The sequence below is a fragment of the Oncorhynchus mykiss genome, chromosome 26, assembly GCF_057628025.1.
Source record: "Oncorhynchus mykiss isolate SJ-2025 chromosome 26, ASM5762802v1, whole genome shotgun sequence".
Taxonomy (NCBI): Eukaryota; Metazoa; Chordata; class Actinopteri; order Salmoniformes; family Salmonidae; genus Oncorhynchus; species Oncorhynchus mykiss.
In genome coordinates, this window is record NC_143047.1 from 34,940,965 (window position 1) to 34,949,998 (window position 9,034).

A 9,034-nucleotide genomic window follows, 5' to 3' on the forward strand; every position below is an offset into this window, starting at 1 on the left:
GTACAGAGTGTATGGTTGATGAAACAGTGAAGCATGTGTTGATGTATTGTTGTAAGTACTGGTATGTGGACGAGAGGGAAAGATTGATGTGTAGGGTTATTGAGGTAGGACAGGGATGGGGGGGTGGGGATGTGAAAGGGATTTGGGGAATGGGGAAGTTTTTATAATAGTTAGTAGGGCTCTTTTTATGTTCTTAATGGTACATGATTAGATAGGAGAGTTAAGTTTCACGTAATGTTTGTTAATTATTCATTTAGTCTGTAAACTGTGATCGACTACACACTCCAGTACAGTAGGTGGCGACATGCCCCTCTAACACTTGTTTGCAGACCGTCATAATATTATGGAAGAAAATAAGCAGAAGAAGAAGATAAGCATAAGTGAAAGGGAAAGTATCAGCTGCGTGAGGCTACTGCAAGAGTAGTGAACATTTCTGAATCATGTGCAAACTGTCTGTCTTTTTGATTGTTCTTTCCTTTTACACCATTGTCAACGCAGGTAAGATGGATTATCTACTTTCTCTCAACTCATTGATAGATTTGTTATGTTATACTATGTTAAACCAAGAGTTTGGGACTACAGGTTATATCTGCATTTTTTGGCAGAAATGCCTTCTCGAACATGTGAACTTTCATGTGCCTTGATAACAAACTTGTATGCCATCTGTAAATACGAATAAAATTGTTAAATTACGAGCCTTGTTGGTTAAGTCACAGAAAAAGGCAGCAACTTTCCCGCTAGCCATGATTGGCTGTGATAATGAGTGGGTTGGACATGTCGAGAGAGGAGTTCGGATTGATCTGCCATATTCAAGGCTTCTGCCTATTTGAACTCGGTCAGTTTGTGTTGGTAATCTTGTCGAATGCAACTTTTTAAAAATGTATGGTGTAGTGGAGCTGCATAAGTGTTGGTCTCCACTTTCTGGAGGATCAAGTCTTGAAATCAGTGGAATTAGAGTGTGATAGGTAAAGAGATGGAGAAAACACCTGTCTCCGGATTACATCTTCAAACTAAGGGCAACCGTGGTATGGCATTCCTGACAGGGAGACGTCCATCATTCATGATGATGTATGCAGGTAAGATAGTCTAGCGTTAGCTACCTACATTTTCAGATATTATATGTGTCTAATTTTGACAGAAAGTGGTTTCATTTCAAGCTAAATTGTAGTTAGCTGGCTCCCTAGCCGACATGATTTGTTTCCCAGAGCCGTTTGCTTTTCTAGTTAGAGCCTAATGTTAGGCATTGTTGGCACTTTGTTCATTGTTGTTTAACTAGCTACCGTTAGCTGGCTGGCGAGTTAGCTAACGTTACGTGACTTGTGTACAACACCCGTTGAATATGGCCGGTGTCAGTAAACGTGCGCAAAAAAGAGTAATGAAATTGTTGCCAGCAGAGCTGGTTAGGCTGTTTTCATGTTATCCAGAGATAAACAAATAGTCGGCCAGAGCATCAGCTGTGTGCTCCGAGAGCGAAACGAGATAGGTGGGTCTTACAAGTTGATCAACTTTCAAAGCAGAATTACTTTCCTATTGTTCCTCAAATGCAGTGTATGATATGCCATTTTGTAGCTCTGAGTCTCTACTTTTATCCAATGTAATGAAATAAATAAAATAAAAACATTTCACATTTTGCTACATAAGACCAAATCCAGGTGGTGAGTCACAAATGTAGTTATTGACATAGCATTGCTCTGTTCAATATTCTCTACTTAGATAGTACTCTAAATGCCCCAATTCATATTGTTGAGTTGAAAAGAGTACAAGATCAGAATTGCTGACACCAGGCATCTGCACAGATAGGGCACATGCCCCTTTCACTTCCTGTCCGCAAGTCGTCAAGTTTATACCCCCTCACCCCCTACCCCTTCCATTGGTTGCGCCTGTTGATATGCCCTGTATTGAGCTTGCACACATGCCGGTTGTGAGTGTTGTTTTTTACATTTTGAACACTGATCCCCCTGACAAGTCTGTGCACGGCCTGGCACCATGCAAACCAATGACTGTTTAGAACTTTAAAGCCTGTTATCTCAAAATCATATTTCTGCAGATAAAACCTTATTGTCCCAAGCTCTCAATGTCCATAACTGTGGAAAATATCACTCCTCTTTCAGGTTCAGGATCACATTCTCTGTGGGCACTTGCAACATATATCAACGGAGAGACGCCTTTCCCTGAGTTTACGGTTGTGGTGATGTTGGATGATGTTCAAGTGGGTTACTATGACTCCAACATGAAAGAATGTATCTACAGTGGACTTAACCCAACGGACAAAATACATGATGACCTAGCTCAGGACGGAGCTTATGTATTTGGAACTATGTACCAGAGCATTAAAGAGAGATCCTTTCAGCTAAAGCACCACTTGAATCTCACGGAAGGTGTTCAAGTTCAGCAAAGAATGGCTGGCTGTGAGATGTTAGACAATGGTGAACCAGCCCTGATCATGACAAAGGACACTTTCAATGCCATTCATACAGATCGAACGTTATATTACAACATAACACATCTTACATATGATGCTGGGAAACTACTACCAGGATGGGATGCAATGAGGAAAGAATATCTTAGAACACTTTTTGAGAAAGTTTTCCTTCCCATTTGCATCAAAACAATGAAGACATTCCTGAAGAGAGAGAAGAACGTTGTGATGCGTAAAGTTCCTCCCAGACTCAGGTTGATAAAGAAAGAGGTTTCTGGAGGGTTCCAGGTGAGCTGCCTGGCGTTTGGTTTCTACCCCCGCCACATCAACCTGACCCTGCTGAGAGACGGCCAGCCAGTGGCAGAACAGGAGCTGACAGGGGGGGAGGTTCTGCCTAGTGGAGACGGGACCTACCAGCTGAGGAAGAGTCTGGAGGTCAGTACTGAGGAGCTAAAGAAGAGACACTACACCTGTACTGCCTCTCACTTCAGTCTGGACAACAAGCTGGATGTCAGTTGGGAGTCTGGGGCAGAGAGAGTTCACCTATCCACCCTCTCAGTTCTACTGGTGATGCTGCTGGTTGTTATTCTACTGGGCATTTTCATTTGTGTCAAAAGGGGGAGATGCACCGCATCACAGGCATTGGTCACAAGTTGCCAACATGGAGGACATTAACCTGTCTTCAGATTCTGTAACATAATGGACAGATCATAATTTACTGGGGCAGGATTGGTCCGAAATAGGGGAGGCTTTGTAAATCTTGTTTTTTGTGTGTGCTTTTTTTTTGCTTTGGGGAGGGTTGTGTGTTTTATTTGATTTTATTGGGCATAGGGGAGGGTAGTGTGTTTTATTTGATTTTATTGGGCACAGGGGAGGGTTGTGTGTTTTATTTTATTTTATTGGGCACATGGGAGTGTTGTGTGTTTTTTTATTGGGCACAGGGGAGGGTTGTGTGTTTTATTTTATTGGGCACAGGGGAGGGTAATGTGTTTTATTTTATTGGGCACAGGGGAGGGTAATGTGTTTTATTTTATTGGGCACAGGGGAGGGTAATGGGTTTTATTTTATTGGGCACAGGGGAGGGTAATGTGTTTTATTTTATTGGGCACAGGGGAGGGTAATGTGTTTTATTTTATTGGGCACAGGGGAGGGTAATGTGTTTTATTTTATTGGGCACAGGGGAGGGTAATGTGTTTTATTTTATTGGGCATAGGGGAGGGTAGTGTGTTTTATTTGATTTTATTGGGCACAGGGGAGGGTTGTGTGTTTTATTTTATTTTATTGGGCATAGGGGAGGGTAGTGTGTTTTATTTGATTTTATTGGGCACAGGGGAGGGTAGTGTGTTTTATTTTATTGGGCACAGGGGAGGGTTGTGTGTTTTATTTTATTTTATTGGGCACAGGGGAGGGCAATGTGTTTTATTTTATTGGGCACAGGGGAGGGTATGTGTTTTATTTTATTGGGCACAGGGGAGGGTAATGTGTTTTATTTTATTGGGCATAGGGGAGGGTAGTGTGTTTTATTTTATTGGGCATAGGGGAGGGTAGTGTGTTGTTTCCTGCTCTTTTGCAGGTTTTACTATATAATTTCTTCCATCCTACTGTAGCCATATTTCCTCATCTGCTTGCATGCTCCTCCCCTATATCAAGGTGTTTTGGTACATCCCTTATGCACTACGTTGGCATGGCCAAATGCAGGCTACTGTGCAACTCCCTATTCAGGTAGGATGCAATTTCTAACCTTTAAATGTATTTATTTACATATTTAGAATCATTTGTTTATCATTATTGTATATCATTGCTGTTATTGTAAGCCTATTTATTATTTTAATAAGCAAAACCTATTTAATTCTGTTGAGATATTTTCATTGGCTAAATTAAATTCGATCTGTCTTTCTACTTGTATGCTCGATATTTAATTTGAAATCGGTTATAAGTTCAGAGGGTCTGTTGTAAAATGAATAACATTAGGCTATTTCTGTCATTTGTTGGGTACAGTAGGCCTTGCCTTTGTTGCCTTTGTTGGTAATTACTGCAATATTACTGCAACGTTTCAAGATCCAGATACACACAGTGTCGAAGTAACAAAAGTTTACTAGAACAGGGGCAGGCAAAACAACAGGTCAAGGGCAGGCAGAGGTCAGTAATCTAGATAGGGTTGAAAAGGTCCAGAACTGCAGGCAGTCTCGGGGTTCGATCAGGCAGCGGTCAATATTTCAGTGTAGTGGCAAAGTACAGAACGGCAGGCTCAGGGCAGACAGAATGGTCAAAACAGGGAAAAACAAATCACAAAGACAGGTGAAACAGACCAGGGTGTGACAAATGTAGCCTGTTCAAAACTTTTTTGAAGGTTTAAATCAGTTCGGAATTGTTTTATTTAATTCTTTGGCCAAATGAAGCTCCATCTGTAATGCTGTATTTGCTGCAATATAATATCCTGCTCATATATTCCCTATGAACAACTTCCTGACTTACTTTTGATATTACCCTAATAAAGTTTAGCAACTTTTGTGAAGATTTGGTGTTGTGTGGCTATTATTAAGCTTTAGCTACTACAAGCCTATAATATGAAGGCAGTGCACACCAGCGCTCAAACTGACTCCCACAGTTGAACTTGGAGGTGAGGAAGAATGTTCAGGCCTACCAGTTACTCCTATAATCTAACAATATAATGCTTATATTCTGATCGAAGATGACTGAATTAGCCTCCAAGTCATCAATTTTTTTTGATATACAGATATAAAGTAACATTTTAGCATATGCAGTAGCCATCTGGCATAAAGAAATGCATGTTGGTGTTGTAGCATGCTACTGGCATAATCTCTCTCTTGATCTCTTTGGGGACAGTGCTCCTACTGCTGAACCATGAGGTGGGACAATTATTGTTTTTTAAATGGCTATAAAGTTTTGCATATGCTACGCACCCAAACACAAGGAATAATGTTTTTGTAATTTGTTATAGGCTGTTAAGGACATGTAAATGTGGCTCATTTGGCCAATATCCCTCATTTATTGATGGCGCTGGCTGCAGCAAATTTCTCAAATGTCTGGTAAATTTTTCTAAAGGAAACCCTGAAATGTTAATATTGTTAATATGCAGATTTTAGAATATTCACCTGAAAATCTGTCTCCAATTGGATGAAAACCTAGCTACAGACACCCTAAAGACTGGCAAGTGCACTAATACAGTGTCACTTTGATTATGCCTGCATATCATGGTTCATTAGCAGCCCCAAACATTTGAAGACTAAACTACAGATTAGAAAGGACTATTTTCCCTGGATTTTACAAAAAATTCCTTCTCCCTGTTAACCCAGTATTTCCCATCTAAAGATATTTTATGAGCCGAATTCCAAAAAAGCCCAAATGATTGTGCCATTATCCAATACATAGCCTAACGCATATTATGTATGACAGAAAAACATAAAATCCCATAGATGTAGCTATGCTCTCTTGGGTAAATCAATGAAACAAGCGCCAGTAAGAAAAACATTTTGAGTGTGGACTATAATATTGTATTGTATTATACGGACTGGAATTACGCACCTTTTTCAAACCATGAACATGTGATGCTGGTGCGGAACATGCAGCCAACAAAGTTACAATTCTAAGATATTGTAAGGATGTAGCAGAGAGTCAGGAAGCAAGTTCAGGGAGTGTGTAACGGATTTCTTCTGTCGAAGGAGAGGAGGACCAAAATGCAGCGTAGTTCGTGTTCAACATGTTTAATAAAAGATGATAACGTGAACACTACACAAATACAAAATAACAAACGTGGTAAAACCCGAACAGTCCTATCTGGTGCAGAGAACACAAAGACAGGAAACAACCACCCACAAACCCCAACACAAAACAGGCTACCTAAATATGGTTCCCAATCAGAGACAATGACTGACACCTGCCTCTGATTGAGAACCATATCAGGCCATACATAGAAACGGACAAACTAGACACACAACATAGAATGCCCACCCAGCTCACGTCCTGACCAACACTAAAACAAGGAAAACACAAAAGAACTATGGTCAGAACGTGACAGAGTGAATGCATTTAATTAATAAATGAACAAAACAAGTAACACAAAAAGCGCACCGACATGAAACAGGAACAATGACGCCTGGGGAAGAAACCAAAGGGAGTGACATATTGCGGATGGAATTGATGTTTAAATGAATGATTAGCATATTCCACCCTGAAACGATATGATTGTATGTAATTGATTAGAATCATTAATAAAATACATTAGAATCATCAAATTATTCTTAATAATGTGTGTAGTTTTAGTCAGAATTAGGTTAAAACAATAAAACAATATGTCTCTGAAGTGTCTTAAACACAGACTGTCTGAGCAAGAATTCGGCTAGGGCCTGGCTAGGGCCTGGCTAGGGCCTCTGAGATTGGGAAAATAACAAATGGGGAGTGATTTTCACAGTCTCTGTAATCTATGTTGGCTGGGTAGCAGTACAGTGTGTGCGTAGGATACCTTAATGTTGTGTTTGAAAGTATGTACGTAAGAAACCAGTATAAAATGAATGGTTTTGTACAACTAACTAACATTTGACTATTGTAGACTGGGCCTCTGTCTGTTTTCATTCCAACCAGTATCTTGCAAATCCTGGTTAGCAGACTGAGTAGTTTAATTGAATTGATTTATGAACTTTGAGAACATCATTCTCATGACACACATAAAGGGCAGGTAATCAAGGAGGTGATGGAGTCCAGGTGAGTGTCATTATGGGTGTAACACTGGTGACTGGTGTGTACCCTAACAAGGAGCCTGGTGACCTAGAGACCAGAGAGGGAGCACACGTGACAGCTATACAGTTGATTTTAATGTTGAAATATATAGTGCATTCGGGAAAGTATTCAGACCCCATACATTTTTCCACATTTTGTTATGTTACAACCTTATTCTAAAAATGATTAAATCAAAAATTTTCCTAATCAATCTCCACACAATACCGCATAATAACAAGTGAAAATAGATTTTTATAAATGTTGCAAATGTATTAAAAATAAAAAACTTAAATAACTTATTTACTTAAGTATTCAGACCCTTTGCTATGAAACTGGAAATTGAGCTCAGGTGCATGCTGTTTCCATTGATCCTCCTTGAGATGTTTCTACAATTTGATTGTAGTCCACCTGTGGAAAAATTCAATTGATTGGACATTATTTGGAAAGGCACACACCTGTCTACATAAGGTCCCACAATTGACAGTGCCTGTCAGAGCAAAAACCAAGCCCTGAGGTCGAATAAATTGTAAGTAGAGCTCCGAGACAGGATTGTGTCAAGGTACTCAAGAACACAGTGGCCTCCATCATTCTTAAATGGAAGAAGTTTGGAACCACCATAGCTTCCACGAGCTGGTCGCCTGGCCAAACTGAATCGGGCGAGAAGGGCCTTGGTCAGGGAGGTGACCAAGAACCCGATGGTCACTCTGACAGCGCTCCAGAGTTACTCTGGAGATGGGAGAACCTTCCAGAAGGACAACCATCTCTGCAGCACTCCATCAATTAGGCCTTTTAAGCCACTCCTCAGTAAAAGACACATGACAGCCCACTTGGAGTTTGCCAAAAGGCACCTAAAGGACTCTCAGACCATGATGAAACCAAGATTGAACTCTTTAGCCTGAACGCCATGCGTAATGTCAGGAGGAAACCTGGCACCATCGCTATGGTGAAACGGGTGGTGGCAGCATCATGCTGTGGGGATGTTTTTCAGCGGCAGGGACTGGGAGACTAGTAAGGATTGAAGGAAAGATGATCGGAGCAAAGTCCAGAGATATTTTATAAAAACCTGTTCCAGAGTGCTCAGGACCTCAGAATGGGGCGACGGTTCACCTTCCAACAGGACAGCGACCCCAAGCACACAGCCAAGACAATGCAGAAGTCGCTTCGGGACAATGTCCTTGAATGGCCCAGCCAGAGCCCGAATTGGAACCCAATCGAACATCTCTAGAGAGACCTGAAAATAGCTGTGCAGCAACGCTGTCCAGCGACGCTCCCCATCCAACCTGAATGAGAGGATCTGCGGAGAAGAATGGGATAAACTCCCCAAATACAGGTGTGCCGAGCTTGTAGAGTCATACCCAAGAAGACTCAAGGCTGTAATCGCTGCCAAAGGTGCTTCAACAAGGTGCTTAGTAAAGGGTCCAAATACTTATTCTGAAAGAGCTGCAAAATCTGGACCCCTACAAATCAGCCGGGCTAGACAATCTGGACCCTTTCTTTCTAAAATGATCTGCCGAAATTGTTGCCACCCATATTAATAGCCTGTTCAACCTCTCTTTCGTGTCGTCTGAGATTCCCAAAGATTGGAAAACAGCTACGGTCATACCCCTCTTCAAAGGAGGGGGACACTCTTGACACAAACTGCTACAGACCTATATCTATCCTACCCTGCCTTTTAACCTTTATTTAACTAGGCAAGTCAGTTAAGAAAAAAATATTATTTTCAATGACAGCCTAGGAACAGTGGGTTAACTACCTGTCAGCTTGGGGATTTGAACTTGAAACCTTCCGGTTACTAGTTCAACGCTCTCACCACTAGGATACCCTGCCGCCCTATTGCATGCTCTTCAACCGATCGCTGCCTGCACCTGCCCGCCTGTC

General features: G+C 41.3%; 1 pseudogene across 1 annotated transcript; it reads left to right on the top strand.

Annotated features, from left to right (window-relative positions):
- Positions 1-371: 371 nt before the first annotated feature.
- Positions 372-4,934, top strand: LOC110506879 (major histocompatibility complex class I-related protein 1-like; annotated as a pseudogene). Its single transcript, XR_016492188.1, has 2 exons — positions 372-498; positions 2,112-4,934. The product of XR_016492188.1 is annotated as a major histocompatibility complex class I-related protein 1-like (transcript).
- The last annotated feature ends 4,100 nt before the right edge of the window (positions 4,935-9,034 follow it).